At 46.4% G+C, this 14,757-nt stretch overlaps 1 pseudogene; it reads right to left on the bottom strand.

Annotated features, from left to right (window-relative positions):
- Nucleotides 1-6,820: 6,820 nt before the first annotated feature.
- On the bottom strand, nt 6,821-7,533 carry LOC136154319 (phosphoethanolamine/phosphocholine phosphatase-like; annotated as a pseudogene).
- Between the last annotated feature and the right edge of the window lie 7,224 nt (nt 7,534-14,757).

Here is a 14,757-nt window from a genome sequence, read left to right on the forward strand (position 1 = left end):
GGTACTGACGAACCTATTGGCAGGGCTGCAGTGGAGACACAGACATAGAGAACAGACATGTGAATGCAGTGGGGGAAGGAGTGGGTGGGACAAATGGAGAGAGTAGCATCCAAACACATACATTACCATATGAAAAATCAGTAGCCATTGGGAATTTGCTGTATGATGCAGGGAACTGAAACCTCGTGCTCTGTGACTACCTAGATGGATGGGGTGGGGTGGAGTGGGAGCTGGGAAGGAGGTTCAACGGGGAGGGGATATATGTATACCTATGGCTGATTCATGTTGGTGTATGTCAGAAGCCAACATAACATTTTAAAGCAATTATCCTACAATTAAAAAAAGTTTAAAAAGAACCAAGAACAGAGAATCTAAAGAGAATGAAACAGAGATGAAGAGTACAATAAGTGAAATAAAAAATATATACTTCAATGGTAGGTGAGATGACACAGAGCAACGGATCATGAAGCTGGAAGACAGAATAGTGGAAATCACTGAAGCGGAACAGAAAAAAAGGAAGAATAAACAGAGATGAGGACAGTTTCAGAGACCTCTGGGACCAGGTCAAGCATAGAAACATTTGAATTCTAAGGGTCCCAGCAGGAGGAGAAAGAGAGAAAGGGGCAGCGAGCATATGTGGAGACACACTAGCCGAACACTTTGCTAACGTGGCAAAAGACATGGGTATCCAGGTACTGGAACACAGAGAGCCCTACACAGAAAGAAAACCACACCAAAACACATTGTAATCAGAATGGCAAAAAGTAAAGCTACAGAGGGGTATTAAAAGCAGCAAGGGAAAAGCAACACGTTACAAACAAGGGATTTTTCAGCAGAAACACTGCAGGCCAGAAGGGAGTGGCATGATATATGTGAAACGGTAAAGAGAAAAGCCTACAACCAAGAAGACACTACTGGAAAGACTGTCACTCAGATTTGAAGGAGAGGCCAAAGTTTGACAGACAGGAGAAAGCTACAAGAGTCCAGCATCACCAAACCAGCTTTACAGGAAATGTCAAGAGGACTTCTCCCAGCAAAAAAGAAAAGACGCAACTAGAAACATGAAAATGATGAGAGGAGAAAGCTCACTAATAAAGGCAAATATGCAGTAAAGGCAGCACATCACTCACTTACAAAGCTAATGGGAAGGTTAAAAGACAAAAGTAGTAAAATCATCTGTATCCGCAGTGAGTAGTTAAGGGAGCATTGCTATTGTTTAGTTGCTAAGTCATGTCCGAGTCTTTGAAAACCCCATGGACGTAGCCCGCCAGGCTCCTCTGTCCATGGGATTCTCCAGGCAAGTATATTGGATTTGGTTGCCATTTCTTTCTCCAGGGGACCTCCCCGACCCAGGGGTTGAACCCATGTCTCCTGCATTGGCAGGCAAATTCTTGGCCACTGAGCCACCAGGGAAGCCCCTTAGTTAAGGGATACACAGAAGAAAAAGATGAAAAATATGATGTCAGATACAGTAAACTCGAGGAGAGGAGTAAAAATGGGGGTGGTTAATATGGATTTAACCTTAAGAGGTCAGCAGATTAAAGCAATCAGATAGAAAAAGAGACAGGCATAGTGTAGGGATCAGAGTCAATAACTATGCCCTATCCTTGTTTGGTGGCATATCATAACCGGAATTACAGTGTTGAACATTTTGAAATGGATAGAAATAATAACTCACGATGTTGTATACCAGGAGCTAACATAGTGTTGTAGGTCAATTACGCTTCAAAACAGACAAGCAAGCAAACAAACAAGGATGCGGAGGAAAAGAGATAAGCTTTGCACTTACCAGAGGGTAGGTGTGGGGGAGGGGAATTGGACAAAAGTGGGCCAAACGGACACACGTCCAGTTATTAGACAAATAAGTACGAGGGCTGTAACGTACAACATGATAACTACAGTTGACACTGGTGTATGTTATATATGAAAGATGTTAAGAGGGCAAGTCCTAAGAGTTCTCCCATCCTAAGGGTTGTCTTTTCATCTTGTCTATAGTCTCCCACAGCCCCTCGCCCCACCGCCTTTGCTGTACAAAAGCTTTTAAGTTTAATTAGGCCCCACTTGTTTATTTTCATTTTTATTTTCATTACTCTAGGAGGTGGATGCAGAATCATATTGCTGTAATTTATGTCAAAGTGTATTCTGCATGTGTTTTCCTCTAAGAGTTTCATAGTGTCTTGTGTTAGATTTAGATTTTAATCCATTTTTAATTTATTTTTGTGTATGATGTTAGAGAGTGTTCTAATTTCATTCTTTTCTGTGCAGCTGTTTTCCCAGCACCACTTACCGCAGAGACTGTCTTTTCTCATTGGTATGTTCTTGCCTCCTTTGTCAGAGATTAATTGACCGTAGGCACCTGGGTTTATTTCTGGGCTTTCTATCCTGTTCGTTTGATCAGCATTTCTGTTTTTGTGCCAGTAGCATACTGTTTTGATGACTGTACCTTTGTAGTATTGTCTGAAGTCCAGGAGCCTGATTCCCCCAGCTCCATTTTTCTCGCTCAGGATTGCTCTGGCGATTGATGGTCTTTTGTGTCTGCATACAATCTTTGGGAATTTTTGATCTAGTTCTGTGAAAAATACCATTGGTAATTTGATAGGGATTCAATAGCATCAGTAGGTTGCATTGGGTTGTATAGCCATTCTGCCAATATCGATTCTTCCAATCCAAGGGATGTCAGAGAGGCAGCAGTGAGCTGTGGCTTTAAGTTTGCCCCTTTGAAAAATGCATTTCTCAAGGAGGCGAAATCTGTTAAAAAAAAAAAAAAAAAAAAAAAAGAGGTACAGAGTTTATTGTTAGAGACACAGCACAACAAGTAGGAGAGCACACAGAGAAACAGTTTGTTTAGTTAAGACAGAGAAGGCAATGATACACACTTGGAGAGAAAAGGTGTGGGCATCTGTCCTACTGAGGAGAAGTGCAGTAAGAGGCAGTTAAGTCATTTTTATAGGACAGTCCTTTTGGGTCTTTGTTTAGGTTTGGCCAGTTATCTTGTTTCTTTTCTCACACCTGACCTGTACTAGGACCCTCCCCAACATGCATGAGCATCTCTATTCCCAGATGCATGCCAGCCCGGAGACCTATGGGGGAGACGTGGCATCACACATTATGGGGTGGGGCCCCTTTGCTTTTGACCCCCAAGGAGCGTTTCTTCCCATATGCAGTGTCTCTCCTGCCCTGAGAACGGGACATATGTGACCTCTTGATGTTGTACTCAAACAGAGAGTAGCCCCTCTGTCTCTGCCAGAGCTGTTATCTTACATTGTCCTCAGGAAACAAAGCCTGACTATTTACCCAGTTACTCTTATTCGTTCTATTTCAGAGTGCAAGCTGGAGACTGACTGTAAATACCTGGACTCAAGCCCACTTGCCTCCTTCCTTAGGAAGTGTAAAGCAGAGGCTAGTTGTAAATGCTTGGCCTCACAAGCATATAATATTTCTTTCCGTCTGTTTACATCATCTTGAACATCTCTCATTAGGATGTTATAGATTAGGATCTTTATCCCTTTCCTACCTCTGCCTTTCCCTTTTGGTAATCATGTTTTCAAAGTCTGTTTCCATTTATTTAATAAGTTCATTTGTACAACTTTTTAGGTTCCACATGTAAGGGACATTTGTCTTTCTCTTTCTGACTTTCTGCACTCAGTATGGCAATCACTACGTCCATCCATGTTGCCCCAAGTGGCATTATTTCATTCTTTTTATGGTTAAGTAATATTCCGCTGTATATGTGTACCACATATTCTTTATCCATTCCTCTGTCGATGGATATTTAGGTCGCTACCGTGTCTTGGCAGTTGTAAATAGTGCTGCAACCAACATTGGGGTGCATGCATCTTATAGATTTGTGAGTACAGCTGTTTGGTCTCCTTAGGTTTATTCCTTGGCATTGTATTCTTTTTGATGGGATGGTAAGGGGGATTGTTTATTTAATTTCTCTTTCTGAAATTTCATTGTTAGCATATGAAAATGCAAGAGATTTCTGTGCATTCATTTTGTATCCTGCAGCTTTACTGAATTCATCGATGAGCTCTAATAGTTTCTGGCAGCATCTTTAAGATTTTCTATGCACAGTATCATGCAAACTGCAAGCAGTGACACCTTTATTTCCTTTCCAACTTGGATTCTTTTATTTCTTTCTCTCTGATTGCTGTGGTTAGATCTTCCGTACTATATTGAATAAAAGTGGTGAGAGTGGCCATCCTTCTCTTCTTCCTGATCTTAGAAGAAATGCTTTCTTCTTTTTACTATTGAGTATGATGTTATCGGTAGGTTTGTGAAATGTGGCCTTTTTAATGTTCAGATAGGGCCCCTCTATGCCCACTTTCTGGAGAGTTATCACAAATGGATGTTGGACATTTTTCTAAAGCTTTCTCTGCATCTATTGAGATCTATGGATTTGTGGATATTGAAAAATTCTTGCATCAATTGGATGAATCCCACTTGATCATGCTACGTGGTCCTTTTAATGTCTTGCTGGATTTGGTTTGCTACTGTTTGGTTGAGAATTTTGTGCCTATGTTCATCATTGATATTGCCCTGTACCTTTCTTTTTTGGTGGTATATTTGTCTGCTTGTGGTATCAGGGTGATGGTGGCCTCATAGGATGAGTTTGAGGAGTGTTCTCTCCTCTGCAAGTTTTTGGAATAGTTTCTGAAGGATAGGTATTGACTCTTCACAAAATGCCTGACGGAATTTCCCTCTGAAGTCATCTGGTCCTGGCCTTCTGTTTTATGGAAAATTTTAAATCAGAGTTTCAATTTCAGTACATATGATGTCTTTCCTTATAGTTTCTATTTCTCTCTGGTTCGTACATGGAAAATTGTACCATTCTATATGCAGATCAAGAAGCAACAGTTAGAACTGGACATGGAATAACAGACTGGTTCTAAATAGAAAAAGGAGTACGTCAAGGCTGTATATTGTCACCCTGCTTATTTAACTTATAGGCAGAGTACATCATGTGAAATGCTGGGCTGGAAGAAGCGCAAGCTGGAATCAAGATTTCCGGGAGAAATATCAATAACCTCAGATATGCAGATGACACCACCCTTATGGCAGAAAGTGAAGAGCAACTAAAAAGCCTCTTGATGAACGTGAAAGTGGAGAGTGAGAAAGTTGGCTTAAAGCTCAACATTCAGAAAACTAAGATCATGCCATCTGGTCCCATCACTTCTTGGGAGATAGATGGGGAAACAGTGGAAACAGTGACAGACTATTTTTTGGGGCTCCAATATCACTGCAGATGGTGACTGCAGCCATGAAATTAAAAGACACATACTCCTTGGAAGGAAAGTTATGACCAACCTTGATAGCATATTGAAAAGCAGAGACATCACTTTGCCAAGAAAGGTCCATCTAGTCAAGGCTATGGTTTTTCCAGTGATCATGTATGGATGTGAGAGTTGGACTGTGAAGAAAGCTGAGCACCGAAAAATTGATGCTTTTGAACTGTAGTGTTGGAGGAGACTCTTGAGAGTCCCTTCGACTGCAAGGAGATCCAACCAGGCCATCCTAAAGGAGATCAGTCCTGGGTGTTCATGGAAGGACTGATGCTGAAGCTGAGGCTCTAGTACTTTGGTCACCCCATGCGAAGAGTTGACTTACTGGAAAAGACCCTGATGCTGGGAGGGATTGGGGGCAGGAGGAGAAGGGGACGACAGAAAATGAGATGGCATCACCGACTCGATGGACATGAGTTTGAGTCAACTCTGGGAGTTGGTGATGGACAGGGAGGACTGGTGTGCTGTGATTCACGGGGTTGCAAAGAGTCAGACACGACTGCGCGACTGAACTGAACTGAAATGAATAATTGGTCCATTACTTCTAAGTTGTCCATTTCATTGGCAAATATTTGCTTCCTGTATTCTCTTACAATCCTGTGTATTTCTGTGATATCACTTGCAACTTACTTCTCCATGTCTAATTTTATTGAATTTAACCCTCTCCCTTTATTCTTTTTTTTTTTTTCTTTTGGGTTTCACTGGCTCTGCTTTTAAATCATCATGGCTTTCTGTTCCATTCGGGAGGGGAGGGGTCCAGAGGGTCCAGTCAGCGGGACGACTTTGGTTCAGTCCCTGGTTTCTTGCTGCATAGAAGAGGCTGGGGTGCGAGGAGTGGACCTGGTCGCGTTTTCTGAGGTCCCTGGCTGGCGGGACCCGAGCCCTGGACAGTGTGCTACCTCATTCCACCACCAGGAGGCGATTGTTCCCTCTGGGATTTCTTCCTGTAGGGACGCTGACAGCGTGCGTGGGGGTGGAGGGGGGAGGGAGGAGAGTAGTGTAGGGTCACAGAAGGTAAAGCAAGACCTAGGCCTGAGACTGGCGTCGGTGGAGAGCACCACCTCTCCGCGGGGAGTCTGGGGCTGAAGGGGCGGGGGGAGGAATTTCAGGACCTGGGTCCCCCTGACAGAAGTCTAGGGGAAGGAAATCATGTGGCCCAAGGCAACAGTTAATGCAACACAGTGGGAGATGTTCCTTCTCTACCCTGCCAGGCAACCTCTTCCCCCAGTTGGGAAGGGGCAAGATATTTGGAAAACACTGCTGCCTGCTTGGGTCTGCGCACCACCCTGGTGGGGCCAAACTCTAGAATTCGCTTGCAGTGGAACTGGGGGAGACAGCCAAGCTGGGTTAACTGCATAGACGGGGACAGCTCCGAACTCTCTCCTCCAGCCCCCAAATGGACGAGCTCCGGATGCCCGAAATTCCTGGAGGGACCCACCAAAACGAAAGGGAAAGGGACTATTAAAACTAGGTTTGTCTTTCCCTGTCCCAAGCCCCCTGGCCCCCTTCCCGCTGGGCGCCCCCTGCAGGCCGCGTCCTCAGCACGTCTTCAGCACCAGTTGCAGATGGAGGCGCACTTCGGTGGCATTTTCCGAGGGTACCACGCTGGCGCGGAAGGAGCTGGGCTCAGCCTTCTGTGCCTCCTGGATAAGGCGGTGCATGGGGTAGCCACGGCGAGGGAAGGCCACATCGCCACCGGCCAGCAGCCCCATGGGACAGAAGTCGTTGGCGCCGTCGCCCACGTAGGAAAGGCGCTCGAAGTGCACGCTGTCGTGGGCCCGCTCGCGCAGGTAGTCGCTGAGCACCTTGTGCTTGCACGTGTTGGCCGGGCAGCGCGCGCAGCTGTGTGAGTGGAAGGGCTGCAGCGCCAGCAGCCCCTGAGTGTTGGGCCCAGAAGGGTTGCTGAAGATGCGGCGGAACAGGCCTTGGTGGCCGGCGGCGCGCAGCGCGCTCTCCACGCCAAAGGTGTTGGCATCTGAGATGAGAATAACCTCAAAGCAGGAATCCTGCTTGGCCACAAACTGCAGCATTTTGCCCATGCCGGGCGACAGCGGGATGGACTCGTAGAGCACGCGCAGGTCTCGCGGCCGCACGCCCTGGTCACCCAGGTACTGGAAGACGCGCTGCATGTACTCATTGTAGAAGCCTTCGCGGTAGGTGGCACGCAGGCTCTCTGGGAACTGTTTTCGTCCACGATAGTCTCATCAAAGTCGAAGGTCAGGAGGAAGCGCGGTGAGCTCTGCGCAGCCATCCCGCTGTCCCTAGACAGGCATCGGAGGCCAGCAACTGGAAAACACCCGCTCACTGTCAGTACATCACCCTGAGCACCACCTGTAGGGATTGTTGGCCTCCAGCTGTCGGTCCAGAGCTCCTGACCACCATACAAGGTCCATGTGAGGGTGCCCAGCCAGGTGGCTTTGTTTCCACCACTAACATCCACCTGATCCTATCCCCTCTCCTGAGACCCAGGAACCACTCAGTAAAAACAGCCGATCAAATACGCTAAGGACCACAAGGCCCTTGCTAGTCATCCTCTTAACAATCCCTCATGATGCTGGAAAGGTTACAGATATTATTGAAGACCTAGAAAGGGTAACCAACTTGTGCAAACATCACCCACTATATATGGCAGAGACAGACCTCAAAACCAGATCTCAGAGTCTGAGACCAGTGTTTTTTTTTCTCTATATGTTCATTGCCCCTTTCTTGTGTATGGTACATCATGGCTTACAAATCAGCTTCACTCATATTCTGTCCTTGCTCAACACAATTCCATGGATCCAGCAGATGAAAAGGACTCGAGAGATTAAATAACTTGCCCAAGGCTACCATGTTTCTATTGGGCAAAGCCTGGTTCATGAACACTTGGTCACAGCCTTGCCTGCCCTCTGTCCTCAAAAGGGAAGAGGCAGATGCCCAGGGCTGGGCATCCACTGCAGCTGAAGGGCTAGGACCCCTGGGTACCACAGGTGATCTAGGACTGTCTCACTCAGTGGTGCTTCTAGAGACTGGCAGTCCGCCAAGAGTCAGGTTGATATTTCTGCCAGATTTTGCTATGTGACTTTGGGGACAGGATTTGGCTTCCTGGGGCCTTCACCAATGCTGCTTCAAACCTACAACTCCCAGTTGCTCCCCTCCACCCTGGGTTTAAATGAGAAACTAGATGCAGCTGGGACACATCTGGACCACTACTGCGAGCCAGACTAGACAGGGGCAGGAGCAAACGTCTGGCTGGCTGCTGCCCTCTGGTGGTGAGAGTGGGTTGACACTGGGTACCCCTCTGACTTTGTCAAGGTGACTCTCCCCAGACCATCCCAGGACAGCAAGGAAAATCAACAGCTTCTCAAGAGAGAGACTGGGACTTTGCAGGAGCAGGGCACCAGTCAGAGGAAGGGCTCCCTCCATCTTGAGGTACCCCATCTGTCCCCACTCCCTGGCTACACATGGAATGTGGGTTTCAGCCTTTTCCCTAAGCATTTGTAGTCTAGGAATCTAGTTGTGGCCAAAGCTCTGGAAGCTTTCTCCTGAGTGACTGAATCCTCTTGTGGTCAGCAAATAGTGTCTCTCAGAGGAAAGGGGGACAGGACCTCTGAGCTTTTCCAGCCGGGTGGGAAGCGGCGGCGGCAGAGGTCTGTCCCGGCTGAGTTTGGAGTGTGAAGAGTAGGGGTACACGGGCTAGCTGAGGTGTTTGGGCTCAGGATGGAGCAAGGGGTGCTTACGGGAATTGGAGGGGATGCGGTGTCTTATCCACCCCCGGATTTCTGGGCTTCGGCTCTCACGAGTCCCTCCAGTCCGGAGGGGCCGTGGATGACGTGCGTCTGGGCCGTCCCCTCCACTTGCCCCCCATCCCCCCTCCCTTTTATTCTTGATGGATCTGGCAAAAGGTCTATCAATTTTGCTTATCCTTTCAAAGAACCAGCTTTTAGTTTTATTCACTTCAGTTCAGTCACTCAGTTGTGTCTGACTATTTGCAACCCCATGGACTGCAGCACGCCAGGCTTCCCTGTCCGTCACCAACTCCTGGAGCTTACTCAAGCTCCTGTCCATCGAGTCAGGGATGTTCTCCAATCATCTCATCCTCTGTTGTCCCCTTCTCCTCTCACCTTCAATCTTTCCCAGCATCATGGTCTTTTGCAATGAGTCAGTTCTTCACATCAGGTGGTCAAAATAGTTTCATTGATCTCATCTGTTGCTTTCTTAATCTCTATTGCTTATATCTCTGCTCTGATCTTTGATTTCTACCCTTCTGCTAACTTTCCATTTTCTTTGTTCCTTTTTCTCTCATTGCTTTAAGTGTAAGGTTAGGTTGTTTATTTGAGGTTTTTCTTGTTTCCTGAGGTAAGATTGTATTGGTACAAAATTCCCTCTTAGAACTGCTTTTGCTGCCTTCCATAGGGTTTGTGTTTTCCCTTTCACTTCCCTATAGGTATATTATCATTTACTCTTTGATTTCTTCACTGACTTCGCCTCCACATGTTTGCTTTTTTCTACAGTTTTGTTTTTTGCTGCAGATGATTTCTACTTTTTATCACTGTTCAAGAATATGGGTTTGTTGTTGATGTTCAGCCGCACAGTCGTGTCTGACTCTTGGCGACCCCATGGGCTGCAGCTTGCCAGGCCTCCGTGTCCCTCACCATCTCCCGAAGTTTGCCTAAGTTCATGTCCATTGCATCGGTGATGCCATCCAGTCATCCCATGCTCTGATGCCCTCTTCTCCTTCTGCCCTCAGTCCTTCCCACCATCAGGGACTTTTCCAATGAGTCAGCTGTACATATCAAATGACCAAAATAATGGAGTTTCAGCTCAGCATCATTCCTTCCCAATGAGGATTGTTGATTCCGCTTAAGATTGACTGGTTTGAATTCCTTGCTGTCAAAGAGACTTGCAGGAGTCTTCTCCAGCACCACACTTTGAAGGCATCGATTCTTTGGTGCTCCACCTTCTTTACACTCCAACACTCACAACCATATGTGCCCACTGGGAAGACCATAGCCTTGACTATATGGATCTTTGTCAGCAGAGTAATGTGTCTGATTGTCAACACACTGTCTAGGTTTGTCATAGCTTTCCTGCCAAGAAGCAAACATCTTCTGATTTCATGGCTGCAGTCACCATCCGCAGTGATTTTAGAGCCCAAGAAGAGGAAAGCTGTCACCATTTCCACCTCCCCCCCCCCTCTAATTGTCATGATGGAATGGGGTGGGATGCCATGATCTTTTTCTTTTCAATATTTAGTTTTAAGCTGGCTTTTTCCACTCTCCTTCTTCACCCTCATCAAGAGGCTCTTTAGTTCCTCTTCCTTTTCTGCCATTAGAGTGGTATCATCCCCATATCTGAGGTTGTTGAGGTTTCTCCTGCCTATCTTGATTCCAGCTTGTAAATCTTCCAGCCCGGCACTTCTCATGATGTGCTCATCATATAGATTAAACAAACAGGGTGACAGCAGACAGCCCTGTCATACTCATTTCTCAATCCTGACCAATCAGTTGTTCCATACAGTGTGTGTTTCTTCTGGACCCACATACAGGTTCCTCAGGAGACAGGTAAGATGGTCTGGTATTCCCATCTCTCTAAGAGCTTTCCACAGCTTATCATGATCCACACAGACAAAGACTTTGGTCAAGTTGACGAAACAGAGGTAGATGTTTTCCTGGAATTCCCTTGGTTTCTCTATGATCCAGCGAATGTTGGCAACTTGATCTCTGGTTTCTCCTCCTTTTCTAAACCCAACTTGGACATCTAGATATTCTTGGTTTGCATAATGCTGAAGCCTAGCATGCAAGATATTAAGCATTTCCTTACTAGCATGGCAGACGAGTGCAATTGTCTGATGGTTAGCACATTCTTTGGTACTACTCTTTTTGGGAATTGGGATGTGGATTGACTTTTTCCAGTCCTGTGGCCACTGGTAGGTCTTCCACGTTTGCTGGCATATTGAATGCAACACTTTGATGGCATCATCCTTTATGGTTTTGAGAAGTTCTACTGGAATTCTGTCACATCCTCTAGCTTTATTAAGAGCAGTGCCCTTTAAGGCCCACTTGCCTTCACTCTCCAGAATAGGTTGCTCTGGGTGGTGACCACACCATCGCAGTAATCCAGTACATTAAGATCTTTCTTGTACAGTTCTTCTGTATATTCTTTCCGTATCTTCTTGATCTTTTCAGCATCTACTAGGTCTCTTCTGCTTCTGTCCTTTATTGTGCACATCTTTGGGAAAAATATTCCCTTAATATCTCCAATTTTCCTAAAGAGATCTCTAGTAGTTCCTCTTCTGTTTTTTCTTCTAGTTTTATACACTGTTCATTAAAGAAGGCCTTCTTGTCTCTCCATGCTTTTCTTTGGAAATCTGCATTTAGTTTGATACCTGTCCCTTTCTCCCTTGATCTTTGCTTCTCTTCTTTCTTTAGCTATTTGTAAGGCCTCCTACCACTTTGGTTTCTTGCTTTTCTTTTTCATTTGGATGGTTTTGTTCACAGCCTCCTGTACAGTATTACAGACCTCAGTTCATCTTCTTCAGACACACTGTTTACAAGTTCTAATCCCTTGAATCCATTTGTCGCTTCTGCTGCATCATCATAGTGGATTTGCCTTAGGTCGTACCTGACTGGTCTAGAAGTTTTCACCACATTTTTAGGTTAAGCCTGAATTTTGCTATGTGAATCTGATGATCCGAGCCACAGTTAACTCCAGGTCTTGTTTTTTCTGACTCTATACAGATTCTCCATCTTCAGCTACAAAGACTGTAGTCAATTTCATGTTGGCATTGACCATGAGGTGATGACCATGCATAAAGCTGTCTCTTGTGCTGTTGAGAAAGGGTATTAGTATCTCAGTAATATGGAATTACTTACAACGTCTCTGGCCGCTATAAGCACATCCTCTTATGGTACCACCACCACAATCGAAACAAAACCGTTTTCATCACCTGCAAAATTGCTTCTGGGTTTTTGTCAGTTAAGCCCTTATGTCAATCCCCAGAGGCAGGCAACACCCCATCTGTCTTCTCTATATATATTTTGACCCCCTCAAGAATGTCGAGTAAATGGAATAGGCAGTAGGTCGACTTACCCACGAGGATTCTGTGAGGGAAAAGGATATACAGGTGACTCCTGGATGTGCAATGTACATGTCACCTGAGTATAGTGAAATGGGTTGATTGTTACCTACCTATTCGTCAGACTGAAGGCTTACCCTGTCTATAATGTGTATATGTGTTGTCTGTTTAACTCATATTTAATTCAATGCAATTTCTCTTCTATGTTTGGAAGGGTTGTTTTATGAATTAGAAATGGTAAATCTTTTGAAAGAAAGTGAATCTTCTTTGTAAAAGTCCTCCATCTGCATCTGAGCAGTACTTACCAGGATGTCAACATTGATTGCACAAGCACAGGTACAACAAGCACACTGTAGTCACTCAAACGCTGCTCCCTGGGTCACACAGGGACAGTCCACCTGGCAACCCTGGCAGGCCCAGAGTACCTGGCCGGACCTGCCCATTGGAGGTGAGAGTGTCCCCACCTTAAGTCAGCTGAGTAGCAGCCTTTATTGCATCTGCAAGCTTAACCAACTGCTATCATGCAAAGGAACATATAAGCCAACTGCAGGGATTAGGACTTGGACATTTTGGGGCATGATTACTGTGCCCACTGCAGCTAGCGCTCTCTTCAGGGCTCACCTACTGTAAATTCTTTGTTTGTGCCAGTGTCCCTCAATAGTCCAGAGAAAGCGGTAGACCTGGGGCTGGTGCTGGTGGGCTGGGGGTGTGATAGGGAGGGAGTGTCTTCCCTGAAGTTGGACAGGCAGCAGAACCAGGCAGGATGGGGCCTAGGGCTCTCCAAGGCTGAAGGGGAAAGGCAACAGGGATGCCCTGAATGAGGCCGGGCTTCTGCATTCCTCCTACCCCCTGGGGCCCAGATGGATTTCTTTAACCTGTGCCTCAGGCCCTGCCACAGATTTCCCACTGGAAGTGGAAGGCTTGGGGCTGAGCCAAGGCCTGTGATGTCTATGTTTCCAGCAACATTATAGTGAGGTAGTTGGTCTGAACTGTGTGCTCAGAGGAGGGAAGGAAGCCTAGTAAAAAGTGAACGAGGGGTTGTGTTCATGCCCTTGCACCTCCACTTCCATGAGCTTCTCCACTTCCTCACCCTGGTGACCACACTCCCGGGCCCCTCTGTGCCCAAGGGTGGGGCTGATGCTGGTGCTGGACTCCCCGGGCACAACTTACCTACATGTCTCAGTGGCCGGAGACCTCAGCTGGACGGTCTCTGCCAAATTTACTCACTCGGACAATAGCTAGAAGTGCTCCACCATCAGGCAATAACCACTGGATCAGCTCTGAACTAAGTGATCAAGCCCACCTGCTCCAGGGAGGAGTCTGAGAGTGGAAGGAGTAAGTCCCACCCATGTTCTTTTCTGACCCTGAGGTGTCTACTATTCCAACCCACATGTAGGCTGTCCACCTCACCTCATTCCAAGAGGCCTGGAAGGGAATCAACGTGAGAATATGGGCGCAGTGTTCCCCATTGTCCAGGTGCAGTCACTCCTAAATTCGCTTCCTCATGGCACCCTTCTTGTGCCTGCCTCGGTTAATTCATCTTGGGCGGTCTCCTATTTCTAAGATGAGCAGCAGTATCCCTGGTGCTCTCCAGAGCCACCCTTCCCATTTTCATTCATCCACACCCTCAGCAGTTGGCAGATATCATAGAATGGCAAGGTAGGATCCAGGGCCTCGTCCAGCGACTCCAACTCTGTGAGAGTCCCAACACCCTGTCCTGAGGTGTGCTGACTCCTGCATCATCCCTGTCCTACATTTTGGGAACATGACAACACCCCTTGAATATTGGGGGTCCGACCCTGGCTTCTGCTCACTCAATGCCTTACAGAATCTGGACCAGTCTCTACTTTCTTTTCTCCCCGAATCACATCCTTATGCCTCAAGGGCATTATCCTTGCTGACATTTATTCACACAGAGAGATATCCGGGCACCAACTCTGAATGTGCTACCTTCTATCATACCCCCTTTTGTGTAATAAAACCCTGGTCTTTCAGGAATGGTGTCAGGCAGAACCTACCCTCAGTTCACTCAAACACAGATCTGTTCTTTCAAAACATCCCACCCTCGCCTTCTCCCACATATTATCAAGCGTGAAGCAGATCACCAGCCCAGGTTGGAGGCATGAGACAAGTGCTTGGGGCTGGTGCACTGGGAACACCCAGAGGGATCAAATGGAAAGAGAAGAGGGAGGAGGCATCAGGATGGGGAATACATGTAAATCCATGGCTGATTCATGTCAATGTATGGCAAAAACCACTACAATATCGTAAAATTATTAGCCTCCAACTAATAAAAATAAATGGAAAAAAAACACAGATCTGTCTCTCTGAGTCTCAGGCTGGCACAGTCCTGGAGTGCTGGCTGAGAGAAAGGAAGTGCTCCCCAAATTCCAGCAATGAGGAAATTGAACAGAGAGT

This window comes from Muntiacus reevesi, chromosome X (assembly GCF_963930625.1).
Source record: "Muntiacus reevesi chromosome X, mMunRee1.1, whole genome shotgun sequence".
NCBI classification, from domain to species: Eukaryota; Metazoa; Chordata; class Mammalia; order Artiodactyla; family Cervidae; genus Muntiacus; species Muntiacus reevesi.